This window comes from Ambystoma mexicanum, chromosome 5q (assembly GCF_040938575.1).
Source record: "Ambystoma mexicanum isolate Mex_15411 chromosome 5q, UKY_AmexF1_1, whole genome shotgun sequence".
In the NCBI taxonomy this organism is placed as follows: domain Eukaryota; kingdom Metazoa; phylum Chordata; class Amphibia; order Caudata; family Ambystomatidae; genus Ambystoma; species Ambystoma mexicanum.
The window spans coordinates 787755432-787776519 of NC_090933.1; the positions used below are offsets into that span (position 1 = coordinate 787755432).

General features: G+C 42.2%; 1 protein-coding gene across 3 annotated transcripts in view; it reads right to left on the reverse strand.

The window, feature by feature from the left end:
• SNX16 (sorting nexin 16) overlaps positions 1-10223 on the reverse strand; it is a 711763-nt gene extending 701540 nt beyond the window's left edge. For 2 of the 3 annotated variants that reach the window (XM_069621280.1, XM_069621278.1), the window contains exon 1: positions 10117-10223. The gene's annotated coding sequence lies outside the window, so the exon portion shown is untranslated. Of the gene's footprint in view, positions 1-9974; positions 10046-10116 lie in introns of those variants that run through there. The other variant, XM_069621279.1, reaches the window with a different exon arrangement.
• Positions 10224-21088: the final 10865 nt, after the last annotated feature.

Sequence of the window (21088 nt, forward strand, 5' to 3'; positions counted from 1 at the left end):
AATCAGCCATGTGTGTTTTAGACCTTGCGAGTAATTTAACTCACCTTTCACTATACTGGCACCATTAATCAGCTCGGGAGGGGAAGAGGTGGTTCAGGGCTCCTGAGAAATCCTATTAGTGGAATTTTAGGGCTTGACTAAAGTGGTAGATATCAAGTTAAGTTGCTATCCATCAAGATGTGGTATTGCTATTGTTCTGTGTTCCATTTTATGATGATTGTGGGGTTATGTCAGTGTATTATGTCTGATGGGAGGAAGGAAGAAAGGTTGTGGGGACTGACCTGAATGGGATTTTATATCCAAAGTTTTCTTCGTTAATGGTTAGTACTCTGATCAGTCTTTCTGTCCAGATTTGTGATGGCTATTATGTCAAAATCCGAATTGTCAATCCCTTGGTTATAGCTGGACCATGCCGATTCATTTGAGCGGTTCAGGTGGGTCTTACAGTCCCAGCTTGGGGTGGATAGTAGTTGAAAGTTCTGATTGGTGCAGTCTTGAGAGGGTAACATGCTACTTTAGCTGCTGTGGTCTAGTGCGCAGCCAGGGTTTGAGAGATATTTCAAAAGACTAAGCGATTGTCCTGTATGCAGATAGTGTTACCTAGTCATTGAGCTCTATAGTGTGGTTAATAGGAAAGAGTAGACGGTTCTTCAAGGTACTTAACTTCTGAAGAATAAAGGGTCATGTCAACACAGTCGGAATTCAAATGTGTGACAGCAAGTTGCACACAGATGTCAAAGGCAAGCGCTTAGTCAGAAATCATGCAGCCAGACATCCTCAATACCTGCTTGCATTACTCCTGCACTGCAGTCCATATCCTAGCTCCTGATAGACAGCGAGCAGTCAGCTTTTAAACTTTGGGCTTGCCTCACTCGCAGGGAATACTGTGTTTATGGCCTCAAATGCCCATGCAAACTGCCCCAAAGTCCGAGGACCACCTTGGAAGGCATGTTTCAAATTTATATATATTTAGGAGGCTCAGTCTTGGGTATAGATGGGTTAGCTGCATGGAAATAAAATACTTGGCAAACATTGACATTGCAATAGAGGTGTCCAAGTTGAGTGAGTTCAGTGGGGAGAGATAAGTAGAGAAGGTAAAAGGTAAGTTTGGGTGTAGCTTGCAATTTCTGTTCCTATTCTGTATGAGGGAAGCTCTCACTTCTGCAGCCTCTGCTTCACTAAACTTAATTTTTTCTGTCGGTGTGGGGGGTTATTTTCAGTAAGTCTGCCTTGAACCTTAGATTTGTAATCTTGGGCATTCCATCCCCAGAATCCTTTAAGGAGGAGACATCACTCATAGTTGACCCAACAGTATGCACTTAGCAAGATACAACGTTATTTTAACTATAACAGTCATCACTTCGGGTTCAGTTTAAAATAATATGTAGTTAGATATGGTGTTTAGCAGAAAAGACGTCACGCCCAAAGTTTCAAATAATTTGTAGACAAAAACAGTCTATTTACAGAAGTGTTATCAATCACAGCTCTGTTTCAAACAATAGGCAGTCAAAGACAGTTTAGCAGATGAGCTATCACCCACAGGTACCGCCTACCAATGGGAAAGGGAGCTCCTGCCCCTTGGTTCTTTAGTAGTGTGTACAGGAACCTCTATTTGCCTCCCGTAAAGAGGTTTACAGCTTTCAGTTTTTGGCTGTACATCCTCAAAACTGTGCGCAGTGTGGCTTGAGATGAAACATTATTGGCCTTAAAATCATATACATGAACTGCACTGTTGGTAATGCAGTGATTGTGAACCTAATCTGAGATCCGTATGCATTGTTAAATTATTTGAAGGTAGAGCGACATATCCTAAAGTAGAAAGCTACCTAGGTAGCTCTGCAGACTGAGTGACTGTTGCTGTGATGTATTATGTTTAAAGCTGGCTGTAAACCATACGGTTTTGTGCCACTCCTTAAAAAAAAAAAAAATTTAAAAAAATTGCTCAAATGCACCATTAAGCCAGTGGATGGGTTGCCTAGTTGCATGCTCATATTCAGAGCGGGGGGTGGGGGAACTTCTGCGTCCCTAGTGAAAATCAAAAGTTCGCACCCAAGAACACACAGCTCAGTTCCCCAATAACTGCTGTCAGAACAATAGAAGCATTTACTTTCAATTGAGCAGTTTGACAAGAAAAGAACATCTTTAGACATGTACCCTGCAATGAAACTCAAAGGACGAGGGACTCCCATTGCAGGCTATTTGTAGGGGTAGTCAGACAAAAACCTAAAACAAAGTTTAAAGAAAACGGGTGGACTAAGTTTAAAAAACATGTTTCACTTCACTTTGTAAGTGTCCTTTTTGTTGTTTCTATTAAATTGTATGCTGCACATTTAAATAACAATAGTGTGCCAAGCATGCGGGAAGCCTGTTTTTAACACAGACGGTCCCCACCCGAAAGGTGTGTGCGTGTGGCCATAAGAAAGGACAGCCTAAAACCAACAAAGAGACTGTAAATGTGTGATATCTACAGAGCACCTTTAAGACTCCTGCAAAGTGTTCTTTACCAGGGGGGCACCAACTGAAGAGGACAAGCAGCAATGGGGGCAATCACCCCTCTTTAGCCCCCCTCCCCCCCCAACACAAGGGCTGCCTAGAGACATCATAACCTACCTTTTGCAAAGATTAGCCCTCGAAGACGAAGCATTGATTAAACAATATCCCGTACTTCATTTAATTAGTGAAATGTATATTTTCTATTCTTTTTCTACTTTACCTTACTTTAGGCCCATTCTCCTAAATTGTATGACATACATAACATTTCAAAGTTATGCAGTCATCGGGCATTATTAATTTTGTCTAAAACAAGCTGACCAACTTTGATAACATTTTATACACAGACAAAAACAATGTTTTGGTCGTATAGAAGTGGCTATTTTGGTTGAATAGAAAATTGTATAGGAGGGAGACGCCCCTACTCACCAACGGGACTGGGGATATATACCAAAACGCCAGTGTCAATTGTGTCAAAATTGTGAGTAATACATTCAAGATACCTTGGTTTGGCGCTGGTTGGATATGTTAGTCCATAGTGTCACAGTTTGTGCGAGTTGGTAAAATCAATGATCACGTCTTATTGTTTCGTCATTACAAGTGATATTTATTTTGTTCGCTTCTCGAGAACCCCGTCTTAGAAGCTCAGACCGAACTCGGCACCGTCTGGCTATCCAGCCACCCTGACGCCCTTAACTGGGAGGATCAGCCATCAACTTTTTGGAATTCACCTTCAAACTTAATTTGGCCTTGAAAAAGACTAAGGTTGAAACGCACGTCGGCTGTGTTGTTTTTTCACCATGTCAAAAAATTGTCATTCATTAATACAATGATGTTCTTTTTGGTGCCAACCAACCAAGAAATAAATATTGCTTGTAATGACGAAACAATAAGACGTGATCATTGATTTTACCAACTCGCACAAACTGACACACTATGGACTAACATATCCAACCAGCGCCAAACCGATCCATGGATTTGTCATCCCCACAAAGCATCTAACCAAACAGGAACATTGGAGTTGGTCCCTAGACAAACCAGGATTAAGGCTGCAGGTAGATCTAGTAAAAAGCAACAAGCAGGTGCGCAGGAGAGAGGGAGGCCCGACACCTTAACTCCAACCATTCTTAAACCTTAAAATAAATAGATTCATTCGTTTTGAAGTTATCACAATTTTCTAATTAACAGAGTATAATTAAATTGCAAAAACATTTCATTTAGTTGTTCATAAACATATTCACAATATATAGCACAATTACAATGTAATGAAAACATTCCAGAACGTAAAACTAGGTGCTTAAGAAGTGAAAAAAAGCAGAAGAGGGGCAGGAGAATACCACAACCTGTGATACATTTAGACCAAAAGGTGTATTAGAACCAAGCTCTTTAGACCAAAAGTATATTCCAAGCATGGTCAACTCCAAGACATTACAACCAAGGACCCCAGCACACAATATTAGAGATTGTACACCTCACAAATCCTGCCCAGTGTACTGTGTTTTGGCGTTCTAAGCCTTCTTCAGGACCAGGAACCCATAAAATTCAAACAGAACCACTCATTGTTTGCAGAGAAAAACATGTTGCAAAAGAAATTTCGAAAAACTGGCTTTTACTTGCTGCCGAGCCTCAATGTTTAGCAACACTATATATGGCTATTTGCCAACATTTTAGTTTGCCCAGGAGAAAGATATTGAGATTGAAAGTGGGAGTACAGACTATGCACGTTGACTAGCATTGGGCTTAGTGGAATGTTAGGAGAGAGAACGTGATAATTCATGAAAAATAACAATGTTTTTGTCTAGAAAATCAGCAGTCTCCATTCCAAAATACGAAGGGTTGGCATGTATCCAATGGAGGGACAGGAAAAAACACTATGCCAGCTATGTACTGGGGTGTGGCTTGTCACCAGCACAGAAGTGAGGCCAGCTAGCTCTGCCCTGACCTTGCCCTTTCTGTCAATGCTGAATTTGTAAGGAATCCAGCAGGCCCCAAGCCCCGATTTCAAGCTCTGACAGGAAACCAACCAAGTTTGCATACAGAGCTGTAGAGAAAACCGTCTCTTTTCCTTGGAAACGATCCTACTTTGTGGCCTCTGATCCAGTGCCAGCCAGCAGGTGGTGAGCCATGGGCTTGAGAGGGCTGGACCCCTACCAAAATGTCAACTTAAGCATGGTAAACTTCGCAGGGCAGAGAAATCAATCCCAAGTAAGCTTCAGTTGTGTTCCTCTCAAAATGTGAACAATGACTGTCTTTCACACAGATTCAGTACTTTTATATTATGGAAGCGCAGCAGACACCTCCATGAGCGTTGAATGAAGGGTGGATGTGACTAAAGCCATACAGAGATGCGTAGTGGTTTAAAAACTCCTACTCGGCCCCATATTACCACTAAACAGCATTGATTCTAATCCTAAAAGTGAAATACTGGCACAATCTGAATGGTACACCTTCTTTGCTGCCCTAAGGTAGCATGGGCCGAAGGCAGGCTATATTCTTCAATAGTGGTGTGAGCCAGCAAGGAAGAACCCAAAACAGCAATAGTATTGTGGTATCAAAAGTAAAGGAAAATGTCCAATCAATGGTCTGTAGAAAACAGGAGTCTTGCAAACACACAAACTAACAATATAAACACACTATAAAAAAAACACTAAAATGTGTAGAAAACCACAGGTCGTTACCAAATAATCCTACAAGGAAACATGTAGCAAAGGCAGGGACAGGTTTTATTTCATCAAGCTGTGCAGAAATGGGTTGGGAAACGGCATAGTATCCATCTCTAGAAACCGTGGTCCAAAAGCACATAAACCTCAGGGTTTCTATAGAGTTTTTACACAATGAACCTCATACAGAAAGGTCAGCATGATGCATTTTGTTAGTTATATTAACAGTGGACTTTGTAACAGTATATCCTGGGGGGCATGGCTTTATACGACCATCCAAGCTTGATGTGATACCGCTCGGCCCAGCCATATGATACAGATCACCTCCTCTTCGGGAGCTTTACATAATACCTAATTGTACCAAAACTGCAGACTCAGCAGCCGCGTGGTTGTATGTCCGGTTCTCAGGCATCTAATTTGCCTTGATGATCTAATGTAGGATGGGTAGATAGTGGGACCTGGAAATCTGACAGTGGATTACTTCCTCCTCGCACACGCTTAAGTGCATCCAAGTGCTTGCCAACCAATCTATGTGTTGTCTGCACCACCACCCCTTAGCATGGCTGTTGCTCCTACGTCATTTCCAAAGTTATGGTTGCTGTTCTGCAGTCTCTGAGGCTCATGTACATCCACTGACCTAAAGTAAAATGCCAATGGCTTCCACATTACCTGACGTGATTGAATACATTTTTAGAAATAACTCTGAACAGGCTGGGAAAAAAAAATTTGAAAAAGAAAGACTCAGAGGTTCTGTCATTTCATCAACACCCGTTTTTACGAGTGATTTTCCACGGAGTTATTGCCAAAATTTTTGTTTTACATGTTTTTTATTATTATTTTTGGGGGGTCCCCCTCCACCTCGCCCCTGTCATCTACCTATTTTTATTTTATTACTGACCCCGCCCCAACCCGTTATATGCCCTTTACCACAACCCCAAAAAAAATGTGAAAAGTTTTTTTCTGCAAAAATTCCATGGAAAAACAACCGTCGTAAAAACAGTTGTTGATGAAAGGACGTTGTACCCAGTCAGAGGCCCGAAATATTGAAGCAAAGAGAAATATGTTAATGTAATAGGATGATCGGAGAAATACAATTGTGCTTGTAAGCACAAAGGGCAGGAGGATCTGTCAAAACAGACAGGTTTTTAATGTCCTCACATAAGCACTGATCGTGCAGCTTTAAAGGAAAGAGCAGCACAACAACCTTGATATGACATGGCTCCCCTGTAAAGAAATACCAAAATATGCAATGCTGTCTTTGGATAAGAGGAGGCACTCTCATTTTGAAGACAGGGGTATGTAGGCAATTGTCTTTGCAGCAAAGTTCAAGTTGAAAGAATATGTCTTAAAAGGGTAAAGTGTGGCATCTTAATTATCAATAAGGCCCTTAAAACGAAGTTCAATTGACAAAATCACTATGAATGCAGTGTTGTGTTGGCATCGAGACTGTTGTGTTGAGTGATTCCATTGGATCAAGTCGGTGTCAAGATTGACGAGTCAGTTCAGCGTTGCGATGTAGTACTGGTGGTCGAGTCGGTGGTTCAAGAAGTTGAATTTGCTCCGTGCAGTCCAGCGATATAATGAAGTCTTGCAGTGGCAATTGGCTCGAGAAGGCTGGGAGAATAGGCAGGCAGTAGTCGAGTAAGCAGCTTGACGGCTCAAAGTGGTTAGAACAGTGGCGAAGTGTAAAAAATAAAGTAGTGGAACTATGGCAGTTGATGGAAAAGTTTGGAGGGGCGTGTTCAGAGGCGGGCCCACTGAAAGTCTAAAAGTGGGTGGGGCTAGAAAAAAAAAAAGCATAAATATTCTGATCGACTATTTTAAATTGGCGAGACTAGCTATTAAAAGGTCTACTCACAGAACAAGAGGATGGCTTCCACATTTTTTTTTATTATTAAGTAATTTCACCACTTGGGGCTTGTTCAGGCCTGCTCCTAGATAAGAGGTGATAGAAAGAATATAGAGGCATGTAAATGATGTGGAGAAAGAAGTGCGTGTGTATATATTTGTGTGATCAAGCACCTAGTGTGGGTGCGAAACGCACTGCCTTTTTTCCTTTCTCACATCATAATTTTTTTTTTTAGACAAACTTTGTGTTGGACTAGGATGGTCTAGTCTGGGTTTTTATTTTCGCAGTGCAGCAAAGTACGATCCGTGCACTTTGTGTGCAGCTTGGTGGCACAATTCCAGTAGCCTACTAGAAGGCATTCTTTACATTAACGCTTTAAGCGCCATCAATCTACTAACCAAATCACTATATCTTCTGCCCAAAGCTGCCTCCAGTAAGCACAGTCAGGCAGCAGCAGTCGCAGATTGTGTGTGTGTTCATGTAGCAAAAGAAGGGGGAAAAAAACAAAGAAGGACACGCCAGTAAGTAGGCTCAGAGGCTGATAAGTGTTTTTCAATGTGTACACCCCATTGAAAAATGCTTTGTAAAACAGGCCCTCGCCGCGGCACAGGCTAGACGCCATGAAAAGACCGGCGGTCGGATCTTATGTTTTTTAAATGGGCAACACCTCCGTGGATCCTAGCGGGGTGACTCCCTTTAAATCCTGACCCCCAACTCTAGTCTCATCCCCTTTGCCTCCCAGCCAAGGATCAAAGTGAATCCTGCGGGAATGGCTCCACCCCAAGAAAGCATCACATGCCTGAAGCAATGCAGGCAAGGAACGAAAATAAACTACTAAACTTTGGGCACCATCCAGGAACGGTGTGTCCAAGTAAAAAAAAGTAGGGAACAAGGTCTTTTAAGTTGAGGAACGTCGTACCCTATAGTTCCTGCCCACTTTGACCACTGGGTTAGAAAGAGAGAGTATGAAAGGCTAGTTCATTGGATTTTGTAGCAACTAAAACATGACTTGAGGTGGGAAACAAAGCCCAGTGCTGTTCTATTGCTCCTGCAGTGCTGTGTAAGGATAAGGTAAATCAAGCTTCTGCCCGCCCCAACCAGAAGGATGTAAGAAAGCAATTGCAGAGGCTGCAAATTTCAGTAGGCTGGGTCCTGGGTACCAGTGCATCAGCAGCAGGCAGGCCGGTCCAACAGCAGATCACTTTTAGATGGTTCTCTGAAGTGGATGAGGGAGGGTCTTGCTCTCTCCTTCGAAGTCTTTATCTTCATCTCTATGGAAGAGCACTGTTCCTCAATTGTTCCAGGTGATACCTTATCTTCTTGTAATCCCAGGCCAGGAAGATAGCTCAGGGGTAACACGTTTGTCTTGAAAGCAAGACAACTCAGAGGACCAGAGGTTTGCATCCGAGTCCTGTGCTTAGAGACTGGTTCTGGTATTAAGTGCTTTATAAAAAGAGATTCATTTATTAAAGAGGATTCATTTGTTGAGGGGGTTTTGGCCCCTAAAAAGCAATTTTCACACAGTGGATTATTGGTCCATTTCAAGCCTTCTTTGGATCTAATTGTGGCGCCTTTGACAAGAGTTTTTGGCTGGTGATGCCAGTCCCAAAGCGTGTTGTTTGCATTAAGTTGGGAGCGGCACAGAAAGTGTGATTGGCCTAGGAAAGTCCAAGATGGTGAAACCCCTCTGCTGGGGACAACTCTTCTCCTAAACGTGTTTCTCTCTTGTCTGCCCTACATCAAAGATAATTCAGGAATTATGCCCCCTGGTGTTATATCCCTATTCTGATGGCAAAGCTTTCGTTGAGAAAAAACAAGGTGGCATCACACGACATAACTGTAAATCAATACTATTTGGTGCAATTCCACTAGCCCACTCAAATTAACACACATGTTGCGTTCAAAAATACACGTTTTTTAATTGGGCAAAAAATCTCTATATTAGATGCTTCATACATAGAAACCATTTATAACAAACATTGGCAATGCCAACAGTTTGGGCTTTTGTCTCCATCTGTACTCCAATGTAAACTCGGTGTGCCTCTGCATATGTCATTCTTCCCTATCTGTACTCCAATAAAGTCGTTCTGGCTAGGCTGGTCTGCAAGTGCATGCGTTTGCTCTGAATTAGTACGTGACAAACCAGCATGTAACCCAACATGAGAATCCGAGGGCATTGGGCATTGCATCGGAGCATGCGAACCATTACCGAACACACGGCTTTTTCATCTGTAAAAAGTACGGTTTTCTCCAAGCTTTTGAAATAGAGAAAATGTGATGTAGAGATGTCACAGAGAGATAGATTTTTCCTATATAACGTTAAAAAAAGAAACTTTACATAGATAACTCTTAATGAAGCAGTAGGACATCATGTTCCCATAATACTCTTGGCTTTTACGCATAGGATTGGCTTCGATATAGAGATGCATAGCAATCTTGCAGGAATGGGGGCCCGCCCCTTGGCCCCACCCCCACCATTCCCAGCACTGATAACGATAACGACCTGGGATAAAAACAAAATCTAGGAGGTGCACAGCAACTTTCAGGCGTGAACCCCCTTTATCCATTGAAAAAAGTAGGACAAGCTCTGTAGCGAACACACTTAAAAGAACACATTTAAAGCAAACGCGTCGTATAACAGACAAAAAGTTAATGCGCACCTCTTGTAGCAGTTACATTTGTAGCACACACTTTGATCAGCTACTTCCTCGTTCACCATAGAGAATTCCTGCTTATTGTGAGATGCCATATGCCTATTATATGCACGCTAAGAATGCTTGCAGTGTAAAACGGGGTCACAGGGGGTGAAATTCGGCGTACTGTCCTGAAGGCGACACGCTCACTGCGTAAACATACTATTACCCGGGAGTACAACATTGTTCCGTCTGTGGTTGTTCCTTGTGTTTGTGAGTGACAAACTGTGCATGACGTGCTCGTCGCAACCAGCACAATTCACCTCTATCCCGCATCCTCACCTCGCTGCGGTTAGAATTGCTCCAGCTGCGCACTGGATAGCAGCGAAAACGCTGGGGTAAAAAAAAATACACACCAACCCAAACCGCCACCACCAGTAACACCCCTGAAATAGGAACTACCCAGCGACTGCTGACTACTCACCAAGCGGCTCCACAGTGAAGGCGGACATTGGGTACATGAGGTAGCCGTAAGTACGACAGCGGCAAATCAAAAGCACAGGAAGAGCCACCAATTGCAGAGTGCCAGCGTCACATGATTACCATGGCTATTTTGATGCAAGACCCGCCCACCCTGTCACTGGAATGTTCTGATTTGAGAGATCCCTGTGAGTCACGGTTTGTACGTATGCCGCACCCACTGAAAACGCATGCAAGGAAACGTTCGGATTCATTTGCTGGCCGCTCTGTGGGTTGCTCTTGTGTGTATGGGTGGAGGCGCAACCCCAGTGGCCATGTTGAGTTACCTTAGTACTGTACAAGTAACTTTGAAGTATTGACTTGTTTTTTTTTGCCGCGTTAGCACTTTTCAGGAGTTTTGCAAATGGATTAACGTTTCGCTATTTTCAATTGTGCTTCTATCGATCCGCAGCAAACCCGCGCACTTTATTAATATGGCTTAATGCCGTGACATACTGCGAAGAGTTTGTAATGCTTTTGGGGTGATTAGCCTCCTGACAGTCTAATTAGCATTTCATTATTTTCAACTGTGCTTCTATTGGTCCGCAGAAGAGCTGCAAACATTAATATGGATTAGTGCAGGCGGCATACTGCGAAAAGTTGGTAAGGCCTTTGGGGTGGTAAATAACATGAGGTAGAAGAGAACATTGACAGATTAATTAAGCATGCAGTTGGAACCTGGCTGTGGCATGTTTGTGACAGCAGTGAGATTTGTTTTATTTTATACCTGGCGATTTGAAGAGATTGACAAAATGACATTTTTGAAAAGTTGTGTAATTTTATTTTTATTCTGCCGCATACTAGATGAGCATTATTGATTTGCATATGATTCAACGGACATGTGCTTTTCTTTGTTGTTGGGTGCACATTGAACAAAGTGAGTGTGTTTTGATTACCATTTAAGTTGAAACCACACACGATTAAACATTTGCCAAAAATGTGAGCACCCCTTTGCTAAAATAAACAACCCCTATGCTGTTTTTTGCTATCCTGGGGTAACATTTATGTTTGTGCTTTTGTGTAGGCACAGTAAATTCTCTTGCTAGGCACTGGCATAGTGGTATTAACTGGATGCTGATTGTTACAATCGTCCGTCCTGCTCCCTCCTACAATCGCCCTGCTTCACTGCACACTCAGCAACACTCCGAAATAAGCACATGGGAGACCGGAGGCAGAAGGCTATTTGCATATAATGAAAGCACGTATTCAAACCGCCTGGGTGGACTGCTCTTCTCCCCCAGGCCGTATACAAGAAACGAGGGGGGGTCCTGCCTGTAGGGATGCTATTTGGTTGCACACTAAGCCATTCTTGGCAGTGGTTCATCTGGTAGGCTCAATCATCTACTTATGCGCTGCACGGTTCTACTGGGGCAACGTGGTTGACTCAACCCTATCCTGATACCAACCTCATCTTGGACATTAAGGTATCCAGTTTTTACACCCCTCCTGCCATTCTTTGGCAACCTCAATTTTAAATTGTTTTCTCACAGCATTTTCTTGAGTGCACCATCTTTGTTTCCCTATAACACCATTTAGTGCCCTAGTCTTTCCGTTGGATGGTGAAGGAGCCAGAAATGCCTTTCCAACAATGGGCTACCTACCCTCCAACCTCAAACTTGCAAGCCAGTAAGGCAACCTCACCTGTTGCTACCCCTGTTGAGGTCAGTGCACGTTTGGAATTGTGTTTCCTAGAGCTTATTATATCCTTTTTAAACTTACCCTTTTAGTCTGTGTTAACTATGTTGTGTCACTCTCACTCATGTAGTTTGTTACACTGAGCAATAACCATTATGGACACTACTTCCACCCAATTTACGGTCCCCTCTGCTTTTTGCAGGGGATCAGTGCCTTGGCTCCAGAAGAAGGCTTGTTCACAACATATGCCGAAACGTCTGCGAACACTTGCATAACCTTTTCTTGCTGCTTAATGGTTCTGCCCCATCTGGGGTTTCTGATTCACATTCTAGATGTCGACTTATCACAAGGTCACCTTACAGCCTGGCTCGAACAGACCCTCTTAAGGTCTAAAAAGAAAAAATCCCCCTAAAAATAACTTTACACAAGATGTCCACTTTCTAAGTACAAGGTTCAGAATTATGTGCACCTTATGGACTCTATTATTTGGGACTCTTTTTTTCCATCTTTTTTACTTACCTACAGTGTTCACATGGAATGACAATTCTGCATGAAGTAATGCATTTGTAGTTGGTCTTTCCCTCCGCTATATGTGAAAATAATTAACACTGTTGGGATTTCATTGGTACATGTACATTAAGCATGGAGTAATGCTTGTACGTGCCTTGTTTGGGTATTCATGTACTTGGGTAACTCACCCTTGCATGTATAAAGAATTTAGTTTGTTGGAATTATACTGATACTTGTACCTCTCTGTTGAACATGAGACAACCTGTTTCCTGTTATATGAACCCTCTCGGGTTTTGATGTAAATTTGCGCACAGAACTTTTTAAACTTTTATGTATGTCTTTAAAAATGAATGTGTCCACTACCAGTAAAACACATTGTAACTCACTCTGAGTGCCTACACTGCATCTTTTACACAGCTTTTCACAACTTGACAGTAAATAGTATGCTGCCAGTGTGCCATTTATGTAAATAAATTTGCATTTTGAATAAGTGTGCAACCAAATAGCATCCCTACAGGCAGGACCCCCCTCGTTTCTTGTTGTTAGGGAGAATTCTCTCTTTAGGCTGACTTTCCTAACCTAGTGAGTCCCCCAGCAGCTTTGCTGGATTTCTGGAATTTGTTTTTTTCCTGCCAAGAGTGAGACTCTTTTTCTCCCACTCTTGGACATGATTTATGGTGTTCCTGTGACTGTTTGTGTTTTATGGGCTATGGGGTCCTTTACTCCATAGGGTCTAATGTGTTTTTACTATGTGTGTTACACAGCACCCTCCGTGCAGTGACACAGGGGTGATATAGTGACACCCCACCATAGACTCCATACCCTGGCACTGACTACTGTCTCCCAGGGCATGTAAAGTCACCATTGGCTTTACTAGTCCCAAATTATTAACAGAAACCGGTACAAACCATCATATTGTGGACGTACTGGTTGGGGCAATTCGATTGCCCCGGGGTCTGTTAGTCGAGGGGGCACGTCTCTGTCCCCCCTGATCGAGTTTTGGCTGGTGGCAGTGGATACTACTTTTTATATTCGACCGCGAATATATCCCTATGGGATTTTCCCATTGTTCGAGGCTAGCAACTTTAATTATTTAATTCTCATAGCCTCGAACATACCGCCGGTTTATTTATTTAATATTAATTCGCCGGTTGGTATTTTTTGCCAGGACTCGATTCTAAAATGGCGTTTGTGTTCTCTTCTGTGATTTCAACCCAAGTCGAGCCCTTTGTTCCACTTTTTGGCGGGCTTCTCCACAGAAGCCTCCAAAAGTGGTGCCACTCGGTCTGGGTACCACAGGGGGTGTGGGAGGGGGTTTAGGACCCTGGACTGAGTTACCTTGGTAACTCAAGTCGCACTCTTGTGTGATTGGCCCAAGTGGTGAGCCGGCCGGCTCACCGCTTAGCATGTTTGATTGACAGCTAGGCTGAGTGAATGGGGGTGTGCTGCATAAAAGCAGGGCTTTGGGGACTGGAACTTCAGAAGTCGCCACAGGACCTGAGAATCCGACGAGGGAGAAGCTGAGCTGACCTACCACGACGACACCACCGGTGGAGCCCTGCGGAACCGACTCACCACTTCCCGACGACAGAGAAGATCTCCCGGCTGGAGAGGCTTCTTCCCCTGACTGGTGGGCATAACCAGTTGACCTTCTTTCCCTCGCATCCCAGGACGTCTTGTGGTCGAATTGCCCGTGCCAAGCACCCCGGCAACTGGATAGCCACTTACCACTGGACCACGAATAAAAGGACCGCTCCTTTTACCTGAGAACTCCGTGGCTGGTTTCTTCCCTGGCAGTGCAACGGACTCCTGTCTTCCTCCCCAACAAGATCCTCTCTTCCCCCAGACAAAGCACTGACTTGCATCCACTGCCAGGAATAACTGCCCCCGCTGGAGTATTCTCACCACTTTAAGGTAGTGTGTCCGCCAGGCCTCCCTTTCTAACGATTGCTACAAGGTAATAATAATCCCTTAACCTTCTGGACTGGGCTGGCCGCCTTGACCATCTAACTGGTCCCTTTCTTTGGTCCAACTCTTTCTGAACCTTTTCAAGACTTTTTTGCACTTCAACCGTGTGACCTTGGACACATTTCGTTCTGATCCTCTTAAAGTGGATCCGGCCTTCTGAACTCTAACTTCACGGTTTTACTTTGCCTTCCTCTCTTGTTGTGTTCTTGTGAAAGTGTTGGGATCTGTTTCAAATTATACTCTGCTTTTCTCTCCCTTTTTTAAACAAATTATTAGAGTGCCATCTGCGTTAAGCGCTCACCGCTGTCTGAAAATAAGTGGGGCTTTACTTAAGAATTGTCTAATATTCTTTTAAGGGAGTGTATATCTTTTAGTGACTGTGTTTTTGAACTGCTTAATATTAGTGCCTGTGTGTTTTACTAGACGTGGTTTTAAATAAATAATGATATCTCTTTTACACCAAGCTCTGGTCAGTGTTTACTTGTTCTACTGTGTTCTTTTGACCTATTGTGAATACTCTGTATACTGCCTAACTCTTCTTGAGGGAAGTCTGACTGCTCAGCCACAGCTACCAAGTGAATCTGTGTGGTACAGACTACTACCAAGTGGGTTTACTGCCAAACACCTGTAGTCTTAAATCTTTTGCAGTGGTCCCAGAGGGAACTGCACAGGTTTCTGCCTAACACTTATACACAGCCTTTGCTAGCCCATAGTCCTGCACCTGTTCTGGGCCCTCCCTCCTGTGTCCTCTGCTCCCCCAGGCCGGCAACATCCTTATATACAGTTTAGGTGGCTATCCCAGTCCTAAACAACATTACTTATGTCAAAGGGGATGCCTGCGGCCTGCATCCGTGCCCATGCATGGAGTGTAGCAATCAGAACCCAAGCGATAAAAGTGTTCAAGTTCTTATAATGGACTGTTTCCTGAGCACAGGGCAATGTGGCCGTGGGTTCTGGTTACAGCTTGTTAGGCACTGTTCGGTCTGTGTACATTCTCTCAGAAATGGTTTTCTATCCCTGGAGGCATGACGGTCACGCATTTTACAGCCACAGTGACCTTGCCGGTGCCAGATCTCATCTCCTCCTGCGCAGGGGCCTCAGAGAAAATGGAAAAAACACATAATTAGATCACGTAACACTGACGGTGTCAGATGTAAAGCCTAAAACACATTCTGTTGGAATCTCTGAGCTAACTTTGTTAAACCTCACTATTAAACTTTTAGCCTGAAGTGTTTGCCAGTGTATTTTTGAAGCAGTTAGTCTTGTTTGATATACATGTGTTAATTAGGTCTGTCTTCAGCCACACTATAAGCACTATGTGTGTTGTTTTAGTTTGTATGTATGTATTGGCCATTTGAGTCCGACCCTGGTCCAGTGTACTTGTATTTTCCTTTGCAGTAAGGTGTGGAGCTTTACATTAAATCACCTTAATGAAAGTGATACCGCCCGAGACAAATGTATGCACCAGTTGACCTTGGTCTATTTTACTTGACTTTGCTGAACGGTGTAGCGCTTCTTCATGTAGATTGTCAAATTGGTAATTCTACAAGTACGTACTGTACATTGAAAGTATTAGTTCAGCCAATATCAGCTTTCAAATATGGATCACTTTTAATATGTACAGTTCCCAAAACCTAACATTTAGTAGTACATACAGTGTTTAGACAGTAGTCCAGTTGGGACATTGAACAAAGTTCACAAGATGCCAAACAAGTGCCAAAAAATGTGCCAACTCGTGTTTCGACCTGTTCGATCTTCCTCAGGGCACAAAACAATATTCTTAATTAATCCACAGCATAATGACAGTTCAAATGAAAAGATAACGTGAAACACGGCATGTTGATCATGGAAATAAAAGCGGGGAGGGGGAGAAAAAGGAGAAAACACAAACGTTTTCATTAGTAAATGTCCAGTATCCTATGTTAAGTATACTTATTGGTTGTCAATTATAAAAGTTAGCATCAATCATTGGTGCTCCAGGTACCCATTTTATGGTGTAGAATATGAGATCTGGTGCTCACAGAGACATTAATGAGTCTCCCTGTACGGCACATGCAATAGATTTGCATGTGTGTGAAGAAACTACCGACTGGAGGGTTACAGGTCTACCATGTAGACTCTTAATATTAATGGATATTAAAAGTAATTAGTGAACTGGTTTTCCAAACTCATCATTTCGGTTAGCTGTCTTGCTAGGGCCACATGTTAATTTGTCTAATCACTTAAATGGTCTCCCTATTAACCTCTAAAAGATATGTGGCTAAAGAGCCACCATCCTATATTGTTTTATTGCGCAATTAGTTGAATTCATTAAAACATCTAAGGACATTTCATATAAAAATACATATCATAATAATACACTTCATTCAAACGTTTCTTTCACATTTAAAATGTCACTACTTTACATCGAAAGGATCACTCTAGAAAAGATCTCTCAGGTGAGCAATTTAAAAAATGTGCTTTTCTTTTATTGCTGAATTTTCTTCCATATATTGTATACTGATGTACATGCTACCACAAAGTTTATATTCATAATTCAAAACATCAAAAATACCTTGTTAGTGGCGTGCTATCAGGACATTCAATTGCTTGTTTGGGTGATGTGAATCCATGGGGTTCCGTATACCCCCAAATGAATTTGCGTTCCCACTGGCTCTGTTGCCAATAATATGTTCTCAACACTGGTCCTATTTGATAGAGTTTTGTAGTTTCAGAAAAATAGCAATATTGGCACGTTGTACTCATATGTAAGATTTATTAATAAAACATGATTCTAAACAGTGTTGTATACATGATCTATTCTTACCATAGTTCAACGACAAATTAGGTATGGTGTTTCCAATTGTTAGTTTGTGTCTGTAACGTCTACATCTCTGTATGGTCTATTCTTTGCCAATCAGTAGCACAATACGGTTTTGTTGTTGGTTAAGTAATACCCCACAACCATTGTATGAAGTAGAAAAGGTGAACAGAATGTGTGTACCAGTCCCGATACCTCAGAGCCTCACCATTAGGAAAGTGAGCAATTTGTAAACTAGAGTGCAGTCTTTCCATTGTTTGCTGCTGAGCGGCGATACCTTTTACGGTTGCTAGATATTCACTGGGCCCCGTCCAGTCGTATCTCTTGATTTAATGTGCCAACAACCTGTTACTAAATCGATATGTTCCCCATGACGATTTACTGCTCTCGCGAATCTGTTTATTGACTTTTTCGAGCATACATATGTCTACAACATGCATGAATACTCTAAGGAGATCTACTTGTGGAAACGTTATATTGACAACTTCTTTGTAATATGGGATGGCTCCATTGAAAGATTTCCTTCTTTTTTGCAATATCTCAATAAAATTACTTTTGGTATTGAATTTACGGGCCAAATTGAAACATGAACCATTGTTTTCTTGGATCTCCATATTTATATTGCAGACAATACTTTACATACCAGAACACACTGAAAAACAACGGCAGTGAACTTGATTTTACATGACACTAGTTGTCATAATATACCTTTGGGAGAATTCTATCAGACGAGACGTAATTGCAGTACATACAATGCATTTCAATTAGAATGTGAACTGCTTGGACAGAGATTCGCGAAAGAAGGGTACTCTACAAAATGTGTTGATAAAGCCAGGTCACAATCAAATCATCTGACGACAAAATACTCTATTAAATAAAGAACAATCTCAGAAAGAGACATATCCAGATCATATTAACTTCATCACCAGGTATTCGAGTGACAGTAGTCCTATCTATGGACTACCTAACAAACATTGGAAAATCTTAAGGTTGGATTCGGATCTGTCCCAATATATAACTTCCTGTCCTAAAATAATTTATACCAAATCAGACATTGAAAAATAAATTAAGTCCCTCATTTCTTGCATCTAATTCCGACAGGAAGGTGGCCTCAAATTGGCTTAGTAGTTCAATGACTGGTTTCCACAAATGTGCAATTTGTAACATCTGTAAGTTTGCACTTTAACCTATGAGAACATTTGTATGTCATGGAGGTCTCACAATGGAGATCAAATATTTCATGAACTGTAAAAATAAATATGTTGTTTATGCAGTGATGTGTTTGTGCAAGAAAGTCTATGTGGGAAGTATGATTCGGGAACTAAGAATCCGAATGCGTGAACACCTTGCCAACTTGAACAGCCAAGACCCAAAACTTCCTTTCGCCTTTCACTGGCAAACATATCATCAAAATGACAACAGCAAAGACATTAGATTGGTGGGTCAACAACAGGCTAAAGCATACCTCCAGAGGAGGTAATCGTGAACTATATCTTCGCCAATTGGAGGCTCGAATTATTTACAAATTGAGATGTGTTAAATTTGGACTCAACAAGGAACCTGAATTAAGTATATTCTTATAAATCATTGGACTCATACTTAATGCAGAGTTAGTTTAACGTATATTGTACCTTTATATTCACATAGCACACAATGGGCCTCATTACGAGTCCGGCGGTAACCGCAGCGGTAAAACCGCCTGGTTACCGCCAGACTCGTATTACTATTCCGCCTCCGTGATTCCCAGAATTACCGGGGCATTACAACCCCGGTTTTCTGGGAATCACGGAGGCGGAATGGTGTTAATCCCCATTCCCGACTCGATGGGAATGGGGATTATGGAAACATCGGCAGTATCTCGTAATGCTGCCGGTGTCTCCTCGTCCGCCTTCAGGCGGGCGGTGTTCAACCCGCCAGGTCAGACCTGGCGAGAACATCACCTCCCGCCTGCAGGAGTTGGGATCAGGCAGTCCGGAAACAACGGTGGCAGCAGGTTTACCACCACCGTTATTTCCGGACCGCCTGAGTTATAATGAGGCCCAATGTGTTCATACAATTTATACATTTGCCTGTGAATCTTTTGAGAAATAATGTTAAACCATATTTTATATTTGGTTTCGTAAGAACTGTTGACAATCTCAGGATCCCTTTGGGCATAATGAATGCAATGTGGTCTTGTTTTAAAACAATTTCATTGATCTGCTTTAGCAGTTCAAGAAGGGTAGTGCTTTACAGGAACTGCACATTATTAGCAAAACTGCCGACAAGAGGTGTGCAGGAGTCGCCATGTTGCCCCTCAGGGCCCATATGGCCCAATGTCTAACAACCACAAAGTGAGGTCACTACAATAAGGTCACCTTAGTATGAGCACGGCTAAATTTGAGAGCCAAAATAGGGAATCCGTAAATGAAAGGGAAAAGTAATAAGACGTGCATCATGGTCCCGTGACTACATGCCTAATTTTTAAATATTAGCAGAATAATATCGTAAGGGTCTCCCCCGGGAATAACAGCACAATACTGATTTACGGGACTTGCTACAAAATGAACATTAGAAATGAGACTTTGGACAACTTTATTTATTAGGTCGCAATTCTTATGCCTCAAATAGGGGGTTTGGATATTACGTGATTCATAACGTGACTGACCGATAAACGTATATAAACAGTGAAGGGTCAGAAGATGACTGGTTGCTGGTACGCTTAGGAACACGGAGGGCGCAATGGGCGTGACTATTTGATTCATAGAATTCAAACAAATAGGTAAGGAAGGTGTACTTGGAACACTCGGGATGTTTAGTAAATATGGGTCTAACATTCCCAAAAGTAACTAGCTTGACACACGCATTCTCTTTGGCTTATATTTTAGACTATTTTTGAATGCAGCAGTAAATAGTAATGGGGAACGTATCCATTTATTAACAGGTTGTTGGCACATTATATCAAGAGATACGACTGGACGGGACCCAGTGCATACCTAGCAACCGTAAAAGGTATCCCCGCTCAGCAGCAAACAATGGTAAGACTGCACTCTAGTTTACAAATTGCTCCCTTTCCAACTGATGAGGCTCTGAGGTATTGGGACCGATACATTCTGTTTACCTTTTCTACTTCAGACAATGGTTGTGGGGTATTACTTAACCGACAACAAAAATGTATTGTGCTACTGATTGGCAAAGAATAGACCGTACAGAGACGTAGACGTTACAGACACAAACTAATTATTAGAAACAGGATACCTAATTTGTCATCGAACTATGGTAAGAATAGATCATGTATACAACACTGTTTGGAATCATGTTTTATTAATAAATCTTACATATGAGTACAACGTGCAAATATTGCTATTTTTCACTCTATCTTCAACTAACTTCAACTCTATCAAATAGGACCGGCGATGATAAGATATTATTGGCTACAGAGCCAGTGGGAACTAAAATTAATTTGGGGGTATACGGAACCCCATGGACTCACACAAGTAATTGAATAAGTCCTGATTATACGCCACTAATAAGGTATTTTTGATAAACTTTTTTTTTTTGTTTAAAGCAGTGTTTTGACAGTTGGTCTACTGGTGTGATATAACTGTGTTATTGAGGTCTGTCTTTAGCCACTTTATTTAGAAACACTGTGTGTTGTTTTAGCTTATATGTATTAGGCATTAGAGTACGACCCTGGTTCCGTGAACAGAGGATAGCACAGGGGCAACATGCTGGTCTTGGAAGCAAGACCACGCAGAGCAGCAGAGTGAAGGCATGACCCTGAATGTTCAAGCCAGGAAAAATGCAACCTGATGGGGGAAAAAAGGCCAAGAGATTTCTTGCAAGGATAACTTAAGTTTTAATAGCACAAAAACTAAGTCTGCCAGCAAAGAACTCTGCTGCTTCAGATACTAAAAGAAGAAGGTTATAAGGCAGCACATCATCATTACTATGTCATACATACAGTAGAAACCCGCGTGGCTGGTTGGTAAAGCCCTATACATGGGTGGCCTGCTCCATAGGGGATGGCAGGCTGCCATTGGCC